Below are 18,135 nucleotides of genomic sequence, written 5' to 3'. Positions count from 1 at the left end.
CAGCTACAGCCCGCATGGAGTCAATCAACGTGAAAGCAGTCTAGAGGCGCCAAGAGATATCTGAAATCCTAGTCGCCAAAGTGAAAAAAAAGAAAACAACTCAAAACTACGGGAGCAGAGAAAAAACAAGAGAAGCAGACGATAAGCCGGAGAAGCAGAACGCGGGTTCGCAAGGGACGCGCCCAGAATGGACGGCGTCCGGCTCTCGAACGCGATGCGAGAAACGTGAGCGCCGTGCCGACGAGACGGATTTGGTGGGTCCAGCACGCGGCCACTTCTTAATTCGTTATTTTTTTTTTTTTTGTCTTGCTGTCACACTCCCAGGCAGCAATAACAAGCTTATATAAAAAAACAGCAGAATATAGCGCAGAACGAGAACGGGCCACGCAGGTTCTGAGTCTGCGACTTTAGTAGTTCGATATACCGACAGAGGTAGGGCTGAGTTTCGCGACGCCGCGTTTTGCTGTCACAGGCCCGACAGAAGCTACAATGTCACGGTAAAGCAGAAAATTTTTACGCTAAGCAAGACTCGTAGGCCCCGGCTCTGAATTAAACAAAGGTATTAGCTAGCACAACGAAGATGCGCACTATACAATAAACATGCACCTGAATAATCGTCAGATATTTAACTGAATATTTGGATTGTACCTATACAGAGCTTTACATTGACCGGTGCTCTCACCAGATTACAGTGCACTCTAACATTCAAATTTCGAAATAGTAATCGATTTCTAAGCACGGATTGACCAACACAGCAAGGCCACGACCGTGAGCCAATGTATCGCGTGAACACTGCCACATAATTTTAAAAAATCAGCATCTCCTAAGTTTAACATATTACCAGCGCATCGCAATGTAATGATTATCTCCATTAACGCGAGAGCGTTAAGGAGCCCGCGTCGCAGAAAATTCGGTGTCGACGTCGAACATTGTCACGGCGAAAAGATGATCGAACCACCCATACCCACCACATCCATGTGATGCAAGGAATTTACTGAACTAAGTGAATTTGTCAAGCTAAAATGCGAGGTAAAATCGTCAACTATGACTTACACATAACATACAGACACGATAGCTCTCTGACTGTAATTTGACTACACGAGAAAACATAATTCTCTTACGCGAAAACTCAAAGAAACCCCTTTTTCAGCGTTTCTACCATTCACAAACCGGCCGCGACGACCGCCATTTGCGCGGGCCGGCGCACGGCTGTCTCGGTAGCCACGTAGTCGGGCGCCGGGTTCCTTGCAGTACCTCCAGCTGGCGCTCACCTCCGTCACATCACGGCCCACGCAAGAGGCCGCGTTTCTACCAGAAAGCCTGCCATCGTGCATAGCGTTCGCGGCCAGCCTTCCCCGGTAAACACTACGGTTAAATATGCTCCAGTTGCCAGGAAGCGTGAGAAGCAGTCAGGGACCTTCGAATGTTATCGCGTTCCACTCTTAAAGGCGAAGCCTTAAGCGTTCTCCAATTTTTTTTTTCTTCACGCTGAAGAAAAACCATCTGTCTTAGTCTCCGTATGAACACGAAGCGCTGGCCACCTCCTTAACGGACGCAGAGCAGTGCCGACTGCATTATCACCTCGGCGTCGTCGTCGATTATGCCGTCAAAGAAGACAGCAGTCACCACAAGCGCAACGACAACGAAATAAAGGAACACGAACGAAGACAGACTAAAAGCAAGAGAGACAGAAATATAGAAATACTACGAGCCAAGGGACCTGACAGCATATCGGAAAACCAGAAGAGAAAAAAAAATACCTAAGGACAGCGAAAACAAATAACGCCCGTTAAAGACTTCGAGCAGACAGCGGTGTATTACTCGCCGAATCTTCTACCGACGGCCTCAGATCGCCCTCTCGCCAAAGTTATACCGGCGCATTCCTTTTCATCTCTCTGCAGTGGTGAGCGCAAAGGCGGAGCCAGTAGACAAAGCTATTATACGACGAACCCCCACGACACGCGAGCTCCAATAGGCAAAACCCTGTCTTCCTTTCTTTCTCCTCATTCTCTTTTCCAATCGAAATCTCTCCAGTTATTCCCTTTCTTTACACGTTTTCTTTTAACTTCGTTCCCGAGTTGTTCGGGGCACTCTAGCGTCTTCGTGCTTTTTTCGCTCGCCCTAAGTGTCCTTTCGCTCCTAAGCGTCCTGCGTCAGAGCTCTGGCATATCTTGTTTTCTTGCCCCCGTATTTCATTCGGCACGGCCGGTTGTGTGAAATATTCCTTCGTGTACCATGTTCCAGAATATCACAGCGGGCGTCACACGAAACCGCACCGCGGGGAACAGGTCCGCCTGCCCCGTCCCAAAACGTTCGCGCACCAGACAGCCTGTTCTTCGACGCCGCTCACCAGTCCGCTCCTTCGCTAATTTCTTCTTTCTGTACTTTTTACAGTAATTTATCTTTCTTTTTAATCACGTGCCATTCCACAAGCAATTATGGAGTGTTCAGAAACTTTTCATAACGTCATCAGGGATACGAGATTTTTCAGTGGCCTAGCGAGCATTTATTATGTTCCCTACTAGCTGTACTTAAGAAGATGTTGGTGCCAGTAGGTGGCGCAGGCCACTCCCTCTTTTCTTCTTCTCAGAGCCTGAAAATAATAGATGCAATGATTAGAATAAAAAAGAAGATGTTGGGATAATTAAATTCTGTCTACAGCAAGGGCTGGGCGAACGGGAGATAGCAGTTCACCGAGACGTACTGGGCATGCTGTACACCCTGCGGTTCAGTTGCCGCACGCGTGATGATGAGGATAAGCAATCGTATTAAAGACCAAAGGGGAACACAGTTCAAGTGCTGCCGTCTGATCAAGTACGTAGAAGGCGGCACTTGCACTGATTAGCAATTACGCTGATTACGAAGCTGTTTGGCAATTAGGGCAAAACTAATTTCATTATACAGAGTAAAATTAAATTCCACTGGCCCCTGGAAACGTAACTTTGATTCTACTCATCGGCAAGTCGTAACAAACGCTTAAAATGCCTAGACCGGTACTCCATACGTCAAGTTTACAGCACGGAGGGATATAGCGCGAAAAAAATCAGATCCTTCGAAAGAAGCTTACAAAGTCGTTAAAAGAGATAAACTTGGTCTTTTTACATCATCTATCAGAATCCATTAGGCTTGAGAGGAAACTGCAGGCAGTTTCCCTTGATTATGTATCATTTAATTTGACTTTTCGCTTAACAGGGTAGTGCTCGAAGGCTGGAACGAGCGCCGGCAATTTTTGTAAAGCAAAACGCTCGTTAACCTTATTCCGAAGTTTCGCGTATCGTTTTATTCAAATTAAACAAAACCGGTGGGAGGAGGTGACCACGCGCACTAACGGCGGGTCGCGGTATACTTTGAAGTCGAAACGGTGGTCAAAGCCGAGATGACATTTCAAAACTTATCATATTTACGTGTGACCTAGTTTTGCACGAAAACGTTCGTGTAGTCGCAACCATGGATACATTTAATTTTCACCGTTGCGGTTGAAATAAAAGACGCGTCACCTCACTGTGAAGAATATGCCAGGGTTAAAGAAAAAAATTATTCGACATTTCAAAAGTGAGCGCATAGTGCCTGTATGCGAACGCAGGGTAATAGCTGTGTAACGTGAATGTAGAGTTCGGTGGGCGGTATACTTCTGATGCTTAATTGGACGTACGGATGCTTGTAATCAGAGAGAAGACAGCGCTCACAAACACCCCGCAGTTTTCGTTCTATTCGAACCACGAAGCCTAACGGCAAACTCCTGTTACAGATGCTTCCACGACGCATTTATATACGACTTCGCCTTTAATCCCGCTGCATTCTGGAATGCAGTAATTGCAAACTCACGCTTGCGAATTCAAGATCGTGTACTTATCTACGAAAACGACGACGATGACAACAACAACCACAACAACAATACATGCGGTGTGGTGACTGCAACATGTAACTAACTGAGCTTCCGGCGCTGGTGACACTACTTGTGTGCTCGTGATTGGTGTTATAATGACGTGTAGAGTGTTAAGTTATTTACGCCTTCTTTATTTTTATTTTTTCGTGAGTAGTATTTGAGACTCTGGCACAACCGGCCCTAAATAGGCCTCGTTTCCCATTTTTCTTTACTGAATAGATCAGCCACGAAGACGACGACGACCCTTGATTGTCTATCGGACACGCTTTGTGAAACGCGAAGCAAGGCGCTTGCGAACCTTGGCCAATCCTCCCTCGGGGGTACGAGCCGTACGTTGAAGGCGACAACCACGACATGCTTTGCAGAGTTCATACCGCAGATCCAGCGATTATATTGGTAGAACAGAGCAGCTAAAATATAAGGATTCCTTTCGCTGGATTCTATTTCTTTCTTATCACCCGCCACTAAAGTGGGCCTAGTGATAACGTGGGTCAAGCGCCGCTCAAACCGCTGACGAAGCAAAAGAAGGAATAGCACCGGAAGAGAATCGTTATATTATCCCGGTCCAGTTCTCCTCCCTCTGATTCTGACGCGCCGCTTCTTTATTCCCAGGAACAGCCACCATGGCCGTAGGCTAGCCGTCCCGCTTTCTCCCGACACTGCGCCTCAGTAAAGAGCGCACCTTCACAGAGAACCAACGTAATCGCGCGGCTGCGACTATAAAGGACGCCGCCCAGCACTTGCGGACACGCTGGCCACTTTGATCGAAGGGCCACGCTGCTCCTCGTCATCGAGTCGGCTTCGATTCTACGGTGCTTCCCTTCCTTCCCTACAAAAGCGACTCTCTCTCGCTCAGACTTCCTGCAGCAGCGACACGAAAACGAAACAGACGGCTTTTGTCGCTTTCTCTCCCGTAGCTATACCGTCGCAGATTGCCCCTACGCTGTTGATGCCAATCCTTTCAATGCTCCCAGGTTTTCCTTTCCAGCTCCGCACCTCGGACGCCTCCTTCTTATCCCGTTTTCCCGAAAGACCTTCTTAAGAGGACACCAAGCCGTCTCGCCTTTTATCCCCTTTTCGCGCAAGACCGAGCCGCTGCGAAGATTATACGGAGAGGGGATGCTTATGAACAGAACGTATACACCTGGACAAAGAAAAAAGCCAAAGTAAACAGCGGGTGGCACCGACCATTTTCTCGAGCTTGCCACTCGATCCACCGTTTGTGCCTTTGTTTTCTTTCTTTCTCGCCGATCACACATTGTTGCCACAAAAGCGACGCACGGCAAGGGGGCAGAGTAACAATGGAGAGCCGGCCCAAACGGCGCCTTCTGCGACCTCGATTAAGTAAAGACAGCACGTCGTCGCGCTCCCACCGGAGTTATAGATGGCGCGCCGTGGATGTGCACACATCTTTCGACCACACGACGTCTTTTGCCTTCTTTCTAATTTCCTGAATCGTATCCGCAGCACCACTTCTTGGTGAGGCTTTTCTGGCAATATCCTGACCTTTCTCGCCGCAGACATTTCTCGTCTCCCGTACTTTTCCCCCCATGCCAGTCACCCCCGTGCCACTGCTGGAAGACGCATTAAAAAGAGGGCGCCACTTGTCGGCGCTCCTTTCGCCCTCTTTCTCAGAAGTCACTGTCCCTAATTTGATGTTCAGGAGTGGCCTATGGCCGACTTTGATCCCTTTTTTATTCCTCCCCCCACAGCAGAAATCCCTCAATCCCTTTCTGGAAGCAAAGCACACCCTGCCGTGAATTAGCTTCGTACGCCCGGAAGCACACCCATATATGTAAGAGAGAGATGCCGAGATTCCCAGTGCGCGCTGTAGATCTCGCCTAGTAGGCGCCCATCAACCGGGACTCGTCTGCGGGACGTGACACGCAGGCGAGCTGCTGCTTTCTCCCTCACCACCCTGTCTCCGACAGCAGTTCCGGTTGATGCGGCATGCAGCTGCGCTTTCGTTCTTGCCACGGCGCACACCGAGGCGCCACATTTCGAGGCCGCGCAAGGAGTGCCCCGCGCACTCGGGACTCTTGAATCCCTAATCCCATTTGTCGCGCAATCCTATCCGGAACTGCGCTTACTTCAGTATCCGAGATTAGTGTTTCGCAACTGTGACGCGAAAAAAAAAAGAAAGTTTGCAGCGGAACTTTCAGAGAGAGTTCGCCCTATGAAATCCATGCACTGCGCGCGACAGATTTCTCTGCGACGACGTGAAACGGGAGCGAGGGATCGTTGCACTCGGATGCGTGTCGTTGCCTTGTGAAAGCTCCGCGGCTTACGCGGCCGCCGCTGCCATTATGTTCGCGCTGTCTCAGACAGTAAGAAGTTCCCAGTTCAGGCCGAGTAAAGAGCGGAGCGCCGCTTTCGCGAAACCTCAGCTCTCTAATCGTGTTCGTTGAGCAACCATATTTGGAATTATGTCCATTCTGCGTTCAGGATTAGCGCGTGGAACGAAGCCGCGCGAGACTTTGCAGCACCACACGAGCCACACAGCGCGACGCTCTCGCTAGGTGTAGCTCGTTTACCGTGTTGCTTTCCTCGAATTTGGCAGTGTGCGGTAGTTTTACTGCGACGGGGCTCACCAGCGAACACGCGTCTGTCACTCGGCCCGGCAGCTAATCTCATATTTCTCACTTTCACCATCTGCCTCCTCCAGCGCCAAGCAACACCGTCTCTATGCTCCTCATCGGTGAGGAAATATGAGGAAGGGTCTTCACTACACTCGGTCGAGGGTGCAAAATGAAGGTGACGCATCGCGCGCGACGCGTTTGCTTCCCGCGTTGCGTTCCCTGTATACCATGCACAGGATGAACAGTGAACGTCCAACAGGCTTTGCCTTCCGATATAGAGGAGCAATGTATGGGTCATTACGCGAAATTCACGCTAATGCATTGGTCCAATCCCACGGTCTTTGCGTATCTTAACGCGCGCAAGCATGGAATGACGCCATGCCGGAGTATCTATATTCATACAGTGGTGCCAGTCTGCTAAATTGATTCGATTCCTTTAACTTATTATGGACAGGAAATGTTCTGATCAAGCATATACTTCGCCGTCTCCTTCACGTTAGATTGTTGAAGTGTTCCAAATTGTCTCAGTGTGTTATACACGGACGCAGTAAACTGGGCTGTGTTTAATAAAAAAATGACAGCTTTAGCACTGCTTAAGCAAAAAAAAAAAAAAAATCACCGGCGATTACGATACTCCCTAATGTGAAATTTGAGCGCAGCTCTATACGTGTTTTCATTTCGCAATATATTGAGGCAAAGTATTTGACAGAGACATGCAGCAGAGTCGGTAAGCGTCGAAAACCTGATCTGCGGGTCAAGCGCGTAGGCTTTTATACATGACTCCTCGAAGGTTCCAGTATAATCGCATGTGCCACGTGGCTTCCAGCAGGTAGAACACAATTCGCGTCGCGCATGCAATCACATTTCAAAACAATCAGAAATCACGACAATCGAAACAACCGCGAACGAGACCAAACCAAGCAAACCAAACAAGCGCGAGCGAGAGCAGACGCGAACAGACGATAGTACGAAACGAACGGTCTGGCCGAGACCAGATACGAGTACGCATCGAGGGGTCGGGCGGGTCCGCATGACACCAGTTTCCCGCGCGGACGTCACTGAAGGGGCCGCTCTCATTGGTCTCCGCCGTTCGCGGCTCGCATCTTTTATCTCCCGCTCCGCGTTCGCACTTTCATCTATCGCTGTGCTCGTTGGCTCGGTTACGCCGCCAACGCTCGCCGCAGGGACGGGCGCCTAGAAGCTGCGTTCTAAAAACTATTGGAATGGTATATGTACATACACTGGGCATTCTGCGCATGCGCACTGACTTTGTTGTTGTACTCTTTGCTCCTTTTGTTATTATCACTGTTTACAGCGTATGAAGTTTATCAGCATGCAATGCTAAAACTGTCTCTTACAGCCGTGCAAGAGAGAGAGAGAGAGAGAGAAACTTTTATTGACAAACGATTTACGTGCAGTGGTCGGAGACCCTTTAGTCCAAGGCCCCGCTGGCCTCGGCCGCCCGCTTGACCTGTCGTATGAAGGACTGTTGTCCCGCCAGGTCTGAGCTGGTTAGCTGTGCCTCCCATTGCTCCAGTGTGTGGTGTGTTTTATCAAACGGGTGTGATTCACAATCCCAAGTAATGTGTTGTAGTGTTGGTATGCCTCCGCACCACGGGCAGTCGGGCCTGTAGCGAGTGGGGAACATGGCATTCTGTAATTTAAGGTGGGGGAATACCCCAGTCTGAATTTTGCGCCAGCTGGCGGCTTCCTCTCCTCTGAGTTGTGGGTGAGGGGGAGGGTATTTTTTTCTGGTTGCACGCTGATGAGCGAGAATCTCCCGGGCATTCGTTGGATTGGGGTCATTACAGTGGCTACCTGGGACCGTCCCAGTCGAGTCGACCCGGTTAATAATACCTCGGGCTAGCGAATCGGCCAGTTCGTTCCCCTCGAGGCCTGTATGACCTGGACACCATAGAACCCGGTAATGATGGGCGAATTTCGTAGGTATTATTGAGTGACATGTTTTGGTCACGTGGCCCCTGAGAAAAAGGCGACATGCTTCTTGTGAGTGCAAGAAGCTTCAACCTCAAAACATGCCTCTGTCCTGTGAAGTGGGAAGGCAGTCATTGAACTTTTTCTCCTTCTGCGTGGTTCGTATACCCTGATTATCAATTCGTGTTTCTCTCATAGCGTCCCATTACTTACGCGTCGTTCCTCTCGTTTTGCGGTGCCCACGGACGCGTCGAAATCCAGCTCCCCTGCGGAGGACTAATTTCCGGGAGCCTTTAGTCGACGGTGCGCCGCCGAGTCCAAAGCCTTGACGCGACAGCGAACTGAAGAGCGGAATAACAAATGTCGCGAAGGATGGGAAGTGAAACAAGCCGAGTTATGGTAGACAAAAAAGACATTCGCAAGAAACAAGAAAGCACAAGGAAAAGAGAGTTTCGCAGACACATTCAAGAGCTCGGCTTAGACGAAACAGTAATGCACGTTTTCTTTTTCTTAATCATGAAAGTGTGTTAAGATTCAAGATGTCTCCCGCTCTGTTCCGGACGGTCGTTTCGAATTCCACGCGGTGCAGCGGAAGGACGGTGAAACATGAACGAAGCGATCCCAGACTGAAATGACGGACGACAGGGACGTCTAGCCCGAAAGAAGTGTTTCACAAATATTGAGACCGCAAATGGAGGAATCAAGCACGAAAAAGCAGATAAATCAGGGGCCGCAACTGTGCTGTGCTAACCCGCTGAAACGAGGCGGCTGCGAAGCGCTCTCTGAGAGCACTTGGTCTTAATTCAAATCATAACGACATAACACTCGAGAAGCATCAACACACGAAAGTCTGTGCCGACAAAGCGAAAAGCCACTAACTGCCTCAAAGAAACCTCTCATGAGCGGTTGAGCCGGTCGCCGCGGAGCTGCATGACGCGCCCCGTTCAGATGCGAAGAACGTGGCTACCGACGTTTTACCTTCCGTAGCTAAAGTGCACGTACAGCACTGACAAAGAAGGCTGTGGCACCACAGCATCATCCACCGGCAGTCGTCTGTCTGCCACAATATATCACAGAACTGCTCAAGTAATACGACATCATACAAGCGTCCTCTCACGAAAAACATTTGAGCAGTAGCACAAGCACTGGAAATGGTCACAATGACGCGCTGGGGCTAATAATTCTATCCTCCACAATTCCGACGCCCTGGATCGGTCCATTAGATGAAAAAAAAAAAAAGGAAGCGTTTCGTCGACTGGTGTCAATGAACTTTCTTTACAAAAGCCCATTTACAGGCCCGCGAGCCATAACAGACAAAAGAAAACAGTTACGTTGATAACTCCAGCCCACAGGCAGCACGATAGACTTTGTATTGCAAAAAGTACGTATCCATAAGAAGGCAAAGCGACGTGCAAAAATACTACCGTCGATCTACAAAGACTCCAAGTTCATTTCTATAAGGCCTCTTTCCATACTTTATTTCAAAATGTTGCGCTGGAGTCGAAGAAGCAATTCGCATCAAGCACCCACGAACACGCCCGTCCTTGTGGAATCGCGTGTGTCTTGGCGTCGGAGCGCCGTACAATGCTCAGTACCGGGCACCGGAGAGCGCCTACAATGGCATGCTGTAGCGCCGCGTTATTTTATGATATAGTATATCTGTTAAATCCTACATGCACAATGAGTGGTACGCTTGCACCACTACTTAATCCACGACTACTGCCGCCCCTTTGTAACTTCTTTTCGGTGATTGGTGTATACAGGACGAAGGGTTTTGGCGGTTTCGGCATACAAGACGAAGTGAATTTGGCGGCCCGCCGGCACTGAAGCGCTAAGCCAACGCCGCAGACAGCAAGGAGATAACGCAGCTGCTCGCGGGGCCAGACGGGTAGTGACCTCGGAGACGAAAGGCGGGGGCGACCTCGACGACACAGACGCTCTTCTTCCAGCCAGTTTCGGTTTCAAGGAGCCTGCCAAGGGGAACTAATTGTTCGCTTAGCTCCAACGTGAAATCCGCTATTCAAAATTTGATCGTTGGGATAGGTAGTGTCGGGGACGGGCCACAAAGTACTCATTTGCTGTAGCCCCGTACTGTTGATAATTAGATAGTTACCGCAACTTCGCTAATTACGCACGTAATAACGGAAATATCTCTGTATCTAGAGGGTACCCATCCGTACACTCGAATGGAAAGCATAATTTTACCGTGATCTATACTTCCCTAATTAAAAAAAATTTGGTGCAGCTAAAGAAAACACACCCTGTACATAACCCTAAGTATTCGAGACAATTAACTGTTAGAGGTCCATGCAGATCTGTATAAAAGTTGTATACGGCCCCACATGTGAGCAGTTTTTCCGAAACTGCTTGCACGAGTGAGCTATATACCAGCGCACTTATCCCACCTCACCGGCTGAAAACTGCATGTAGGCAGGACATACATGAAATTCAAAAGAGCTCCGCGACTTTTCCGAAACTAGTTCCATTTAGGACTTTTCAAGCTATTGAAATGCCGACGTGTATTGTAGACCGCCGCGAAAGCTTCAATTCACTTTTTCACTTTACTTTCGCAGCAGGAGCGACGAATCGGCGGAAACAGCGCAACATATGTGACGAAGAGGAACACGCCTCCAACGGTAGCCAATCAGGTGGAAGGGAGCGAGAAGGTAGTCAGGAGAGAGCGGAAGAAGAAGGGAGAATACAACAGTGGGCCGCTTTTCGAGACGCGGTACGCAGCAAATTTTCCTCCGGAGACTGCGTTACAAGCCGCAAACTCGGTGCCGCTCCCCGACATTCACACAATAGCGAAGTGGTCGCCACAATAGGAGCTTCTTTCCTTCCTTCCTTACAGCTCTCCGCAGAATTTTGCAGATGGGGGGGCAGAGAAAACAGAAAGAAATAAAAAAAAAATTACCAAGTGCGGTAATATCGCTTGAGGCGCCGCAGGCGTCCGACAGGTCGGTTTATGCGTGACGCGGCTCATTAATTTCACGTATTGTACTCGAAGGCGCGCGGGTTACCCGGTACACAAATGGCAAACATAAAAATAAATTCAATAAAGGAGAATAAAGCGCTGAATTAACATGGAAAGGTAGAAGAGCGTGAACAGCATGAAACCCCTGCAGCGCCGCGCTGTTTCTTTCTGCCCAACTGCAGACTCTTCGAACGCCTTCCGTACCTGCAGGCAGTGACGGCGGCTTTTGCGAAAGAGTCGCAGGAGCCAGGGTTTCCAGACTGGGCTGGTACAGCGCCCACATGGCTGCAAAAGGTTTCTCTATGCGTGTCCTTTACTCGTTTGGCTACTTTTCCAGTTTGGTATATAGCAACACCGAGAAGAACTACCGCATGGAAAAAAAAAAAAGATAAACCCTTCCGTTCTTTTCTCCCTCTTCTACACCTTATCCACTAATATAATTTTCACTTATGTTTGCGTCTTCAGCTGTACAGCTTTTTTTTTTTTTAATTGTACTTGCTCACTAATCTTCTGTTCATTTTCGGTTTACCCTACCTTTGACGATAGACATTAGCTTGCTTTAGCAACTTCCCATGTCCTTTGTTGTGTGCCAATATTATGTCCAAATGGCTTTTCTGTGCATGCATATTTTTGTTTTACCTTTGAATTCTTTTTTTAAAGCTGTAATTTATATTTTTGCTAGGTTACCTGTGCTCCAGTATTAAAACACCATGCTTTCTTCTTTTTTTTCTGGGTACATAATCCACTGGCTGGATTCATTTATTTTTATTAAGTATCACACATTGTTCGTGTTTTTTCTCCACCTTTCTTTTGTGAATTCACCGAGGCTTTTGTTCACTGTAAACGTACTGTTCATAATTGTCGCTTTCTATTTCATGTTCTCTTTATTCCTGCATTTGTACTTGTATTTTTATTTTTTTTACCGTAAGCCAGCACTCAGACCACAAGGTTGTTCCTGGACACGTTAAATAAACCTGGGTAATTGATTGATTGATTGATTGATTGATTGATTGATTGATTGATTGATTGATTGATTGATTGATTGATTGATCATTCGTGGCAGCAGCAGCAGCAGCAGTAGTTAGTACAGCTACTGGAACTACTACAAACTGCAGCGACGGGGCGGTTGTAACGTGGCAGGGACAGTGGACTGTCAACCAGTCGTCTCAGTGTGCCGGAAAGCTACAGCGGCACGAGGACAGTGGCCGGCCCGTGCGCGAGACGCACCAAAGCACTGCGCGCGTGCACCCCGCATTTACCTTCTTTCTTTCTTTCTTTCTTTCTTTCTTTCTTTCTTTCTTTCTCTGCATAGCTGCCACAATGCGACATACAGTTCGAGACAGAAGGCAGTGGTACTGAATGGCTTTTTAAGTAGCTGCCCACGATCAATCCTGAAGCAGATCCAGAGCAATGATTTAGTGCAGCACACAACTATAGTCAGGAGAATCACGCTCACTGACCGAGTCTGATGAAATTTTAAAGTTGACGAGAGGTTTATTGGCGGCTCCTAATGCAAAGGCACAGCGACCGGGAACGGCGAGACAGCCCGAAGCACTGTCCAAAAAGACGCCAGCAATCAACAGCGCGAGCCGAGCCGAGCCGCGCGTTGGCGATGCGGCTGTGCCGCGAGACGCGTCTTCTTCACAAAGTCTATAGTCACCATAACACAACAAAACAACGTACGGAGAACACGGCGAGCGCTGTTGTTCCAGGTCCGTTGTTTTGTTGCGCGCTACATTGGGTGACACCGCGGCACACTAATTCCCGTTTCTTTCTCTTTTTTTTTTCTCCTCTCTTTTTTGCTAATCGGTAACTCACCAGCAAGGCTGACAGCGTGATCGCAAATTGAAGCGCTTTAACCATGCGACCATCGCCGCCAACACGCGTAGCAAAAGGTGCCTACTCCCCGTTACATATACTCATAAATAGATTTGTCGCAATGGAGGCACGTACACCGGTCTGCTGGTTCGATAAAGAGAGTAGATCGCTGTGTTCAAGTGCTTTATAGCCGAATTTTACTATAGAATATTTCCTGCAGCTACGGTGACAGCTCTGGAAAGTAAATGTACAGTGATCAATCAATTAGAGATAAACTTAGGCGTCACGCATGCAGAAATATTTTGTTCTCTCTCTCTCTCTCCCTCTCTCTTTCCCTTTGAGGACGCGTCAATGCAAAATGTCAATGAACTCTGCCAAGCAGCAGCCGAGTTCTTTTGAGTTCACCAGAGGTCATTCACTTGTCAAAACTCACGTTCCACCACGACTCGGAGGAAGATGACGTCCGGAAAGGGAAACTCACCTGCGAAGCAGAATAGAGAGACAGCACGTTAGCACTTAAGGTCTCCGCTTACACACGACACTTTCAGAAATATTTCCATGTTTCGGAGAGCTAAGAGAAGCAATAGCTGCTTTAAACGCAGGCCTATATACATTACTTCTGCAGTTTCCGAGTAGAATCACGGGCGACTCTGTTAGAAGTCTTGATAACAATATCCACAGGAAAATGTTTCCGGCAGAAAAGATTACCCATTTACAGAGAAATATTGCGAACATAAAAAAAAGAATTCTACGACAACGCTACAACATATAAGGGTAAGTATCTCATATACAGGGGGAGAAGAAGCAGAAAATAAAATCTCGTTTAGCCACCTCCTGCCGCCTGATTCTTGGCCTATACACCCCTTAGTGTGTGCTAGCGTTGACAGAAGTTCATCATCATCATTAGCAGAGCACCGTATACGTAACCGTCTGTGCACTCGCTGCTCTCAGAAGCAGAAAGGAAACAAAGAATGCAAGCTAGTCAATGCAAGCGACGCACTATATGCGGCAGCGCAATCTCTCTCAAATCACGGACGAAATCAGAAGAGTTCTCTAGAAAGCAAACATTGCGACATCGGGACCTCGCGAAATTCGGCTAGACGCGTAACGGGAGGTTTCCTTTCCGGAAAACAATGCATCTATCTTTAATAAACGCATCGGTAAGCACGGTGTCTGCGTTGCCTTGGCAACCCCGGACCAAGATGGCGGCTCGCTTCGCACAAGGAGCCATACGTGCAAGCGCGTACACCCGGTCGTCGGAAGGCGCCAGTCCACAAATGTTTGATGCGCCCACCTCCGCAGCTTGGGTAGCAACAACCAACCACGCAGCAACGTTACAAACAAGAACAGGCTTTGGGCAATCAGGAGAGAGGTGGTGTATATCAAAGCGGCATACGTTTTTCTGCGCTGCATACACGCGTCCGCGTCGTCTGCTGTCGAGAACGGTAAGCAGAAGACGCGTTGCGAGGCATTCTCGCCTGCATCAAAAGGGCCCTGTGTTGAAAGATTGCAAAGAATGTTTGTTTGCAAGAAGCAATGTCAAAGCTTGGTCGACACAGCTCCAAAATGCAAGCTGCTCAACAAGCCAGTGACTTATTTACGAATGCAGGAACCTTAGCGCATCAAACGTCATTGTCCCGGCTATAACTCTCATGCGTCTGCTGTCTCATTAAAACTTATAATTGCTTAACCTGAATGTATGCCGAGAAACGTTGTGACAAGATATTACAAAAGTACTATAGCGAAATGTCCGAGCTCTCGTAGCATCTTCCGAATCACTGAGCGGTTTGTGTATGCGCATTCCATGCATACCAAAAGTTTTGTTGACAACAGATTTAAACCCAGAATGCATAGCGCGCCCCATACCCGACGATTAATTACAAATGAAAAGAGCACGATGACTCTGCGATTCCGTGCTTGTTTAACAAAGGTGACCAGCGCAGATGAAATATGCATCGCATGTTTCGACGGGACATTTGCTTCGCCCAGTCACGTTTCGACACCGAGACGGAAGCATCAAGACACGCGGTGTCTCTTTCTTCCATGGGCGATGATGTTGGGACCGGACACTGCAAAGCCTGCGGCGAAGTGAGCAGCCCAGGTTAACTTGCTGATCAGTAAGCTGGTGCTCCTAGTCAACGTCTTCCTTTTCGTGTGCGTGCTTTCAAACTATAACAGGCATAGCCGTATATCGTAAGGTTAGAATTTTCGTGAGCAGTTGCGATAGCCGACGACACATAATCGCCCCCGCCAAGTATGGTGTGAAGACGGCAATTGACTTTTGATCGACCGACGGCTTGACTAAGCGAGCTAATCAATACGCGTGAGTGAGCGACGCTGATGAGTGGGCGAGCTACACGCTGCGAAGGGCTCGGCATTCACTTCAAACGCGTGCACTCCATTAGCCTCGCGACTTCCGTCGTTGTGCCTCCGCCGAAAAGCGGCAGCCGCTTCAGGAATGAAGCGCCCCACCTCGTACTCAAGAACACCAAAACCATATCAGGGACCATGGATATTGGGGGCGAGCTCCACCAATGGAAAAGCTCGCGCTGCCGTCGGCGTGACGTGGTATGAGGGGTCACGTGGACACAGGGGCCGCGTCGGCCGCTTCGGAAGCGCCGAAGCAAGCTGAAAACGAAAGTTTGAAGTCGCACCTGCGCTGCGGTTCTGGTCAAGTGAGGAGGCTTACCCGCTTCGGGTGTCTGCTTGACAAACACTAGAAAGCACTATAATAGGTAGTGGCTCCCTTTGAAGGCGTCCAACGTGGTTAGGCTACTGACCGGTGACCGGTACTGACCCACACCACATCAGACGTTTGTCCCATCGCAGCACTAAACTTCAGATGCCCTTGTGGTAGAATTCGACCGGCTGACTGTGGAACCACCGTCAGACTGCTGTCTCCACCTTCATCGTTGCACGTGAATCGCTGTCTCACACTTCTCAAAGGAGACACCCTTCCCCATTTCGACGGGCGTTCGTCCCTTGCTCCAACGAAAACGAATCACACTTCGTTACTTGAAATGGTCTGAAGGCGAGCTCGTTGGCAAGCAAGCTTCGACGGTAGAGAAACAGCGCTGTAAACACGGGCAGAAGGAAGAAAACAGGACGAGCGATATATGGTCCTGTGATCTTCCTTCTGTCCGCGTTTTTAGCCCTCTTTTTCTACCTTAGGCACACTTTGCTGCTCGCACGCCGTGGACGCGTGAAGCACAACCACCGTCTCCAACAACAACTGACAGCAGCGCCGTGCCGCGGAGCTACCGGCAGATAAAGCCGGGCCGGTCCAAGAAAGGTCCATTGCTGGGAATGGATATGCTGACTTCGCATTTACAGCCGTAATTCCGAAAAAAGAAAGGGGGAGGGGGGGGGGGGGGGCAAAGATTTTCTCATCCGCACTTGTATCAACGCGCCAAAAGCCGAGTACATTATAGCACTCACGATATCGTGGACGAAACTGAAACTAAGCATATTTTAAGACGGGACATAAGTCAAGCCGGAACGAGCAACCGGATGACGAGCGCGGCGCCGTTCGACGCGACATCGACAGCTCCGGCGCGTAACGATAGGCGCTCGATATAAGCGTATGCATGAAAAACACCACAGTCACAATCGGTCGATAGGCGCGCGTCGCCCCTACAACCACAGAATAACGATAACAGTTGTGGTCGTAGCGAGAAATACATTCGGCTTCTGTGCGGCGGGCGGGAAATCCAAAAGTGGACATTCGACCTTCGCAATGTTTGCCAATAATGTTTCTTCCTTTTTGCAGCCGAGCGAGTTTCAAGAAGGCGACCTCCAAGCGTATGGGCCCCTATTTGCAAATGCTCATTTCTGCGTCAATCCCGTCAAAGTATAGTGAGACGCGGTTCATCTTTCGAGAGAAAAGCTCGGTTGGAAAAGACCTTAAGACAGAACTGGAACTTGCAGTTTTCCAAGAACGCGAGCTGAGTTTTGCACAAACGAATGTGCTGAAGAATGCAAGTATCGGCATAATGCTGCAGTGAGCGAGATAATTCTTGTCACGTTAATACCATAAAAGGGCGAAGGTAACCCCCACACAGTGGTGGGCTGTCGCTTGCAGTTCTTGTGCGGCTAATTTTGAATCACAGCGTGTATCTGGTCTTGAAAAGGGGCCTTACCGCGCAGACGTTTTCTTGTCAACACGAATATGTGGTAAAAGTATACTGGCGCGGGCATGAACCGCGGCTCACGTGTATGTTTAGATAAACTATGCCTTCTTCTCCGGTCCCTCGCCGTTTCGCATTGCAAGACGTTCACCACGACACAAAACAAAGTAGTCCACTGTCGAGCCATCGCGCCTTCATTAGTGCATGCACCTATAGTTGCGGACCAGGTAAATCAGCTCTGCGGAACGAGCTTCTTTATGAAGCCGACAGCCTGACGAAATCTCGTGTGGTCGTTGCGTACCATGAAGGTGACAAAGCAGACGGAACGCCGTGAGTGTTGTTGTGAACAAGGATCATGCCTGAAGACAGAGACGTAAATTTTTATATAGCTTCTTCACCTTCGTCGGCGTCTCTGTTGTTTTGCTCGTGTTCCGTTTGCGGCCCCCTTAGAAAACGTGATCAATTACCGGACAAAGTCGATTAGGGTAGCGTGAGAGCTTCCATCCACTCGATGCGGCCTTACGCTTCAGCCTACTCTCTTCGGTGCATAGGCAAGGCGGATCCTTACTTGGGCCTTTCGCCACCCGCTGCCATGCCCGGAAGAAGTGCACTTCTTCCGGGCAAGAGCATTCCGCGCACGCACGTCAAGGCGGCACGCGGCGTTCGGTGGGAAACGCCTCGCGGTGTTTCCGATGCGATCGCGCGTTCCCTGGAGGCACGCCCTGTTTCCCTGCGGGACAAGAACAAACAAGGCTCCGACCTCGGAGTGGCCACGGCGCGGAACAAGCCTTTTGCCATCAACCACCAGAAGACAGC

General features: G+C 49.2%; 1 protein-coding gene across 1 annotated transcript in view; it reads right to left on the bottom strand.

Annotated features, from left to right (window-relative positions):
• The window catches only part of LOC126525985 (RNA binding protein fox-1 homolog 2-like), a 323,725-nt gene that overhangs the window by 191,941 nt on the left and 113,649 nt on the right, over nucleotides 1–18,135 (bottom strand). The gene's annotated exons all lie outside the window — the stretch shown is intronic.

The sequence above is a fragment of the Dermacentor andersoni genome, chromosome 8 (assembly GCF_023375885.2).
Source record: "Dermacentor andersoni chromosome 8, qqDerAnde1_hic_scaffold, whole genome shotgun sequence".
In the NCBI taxonomy this organism is placed as follows: Eukaryota; Metazoa; Arthropoda; class Arachnida; order Ixodida; family Ixodidae; genus Dermacentor; species Dermacentor andersoni.
Note: the sequence above shows the minus strand (reverse complement) of the source record. Positions and strands in the feature narration are given on the sequence as shown.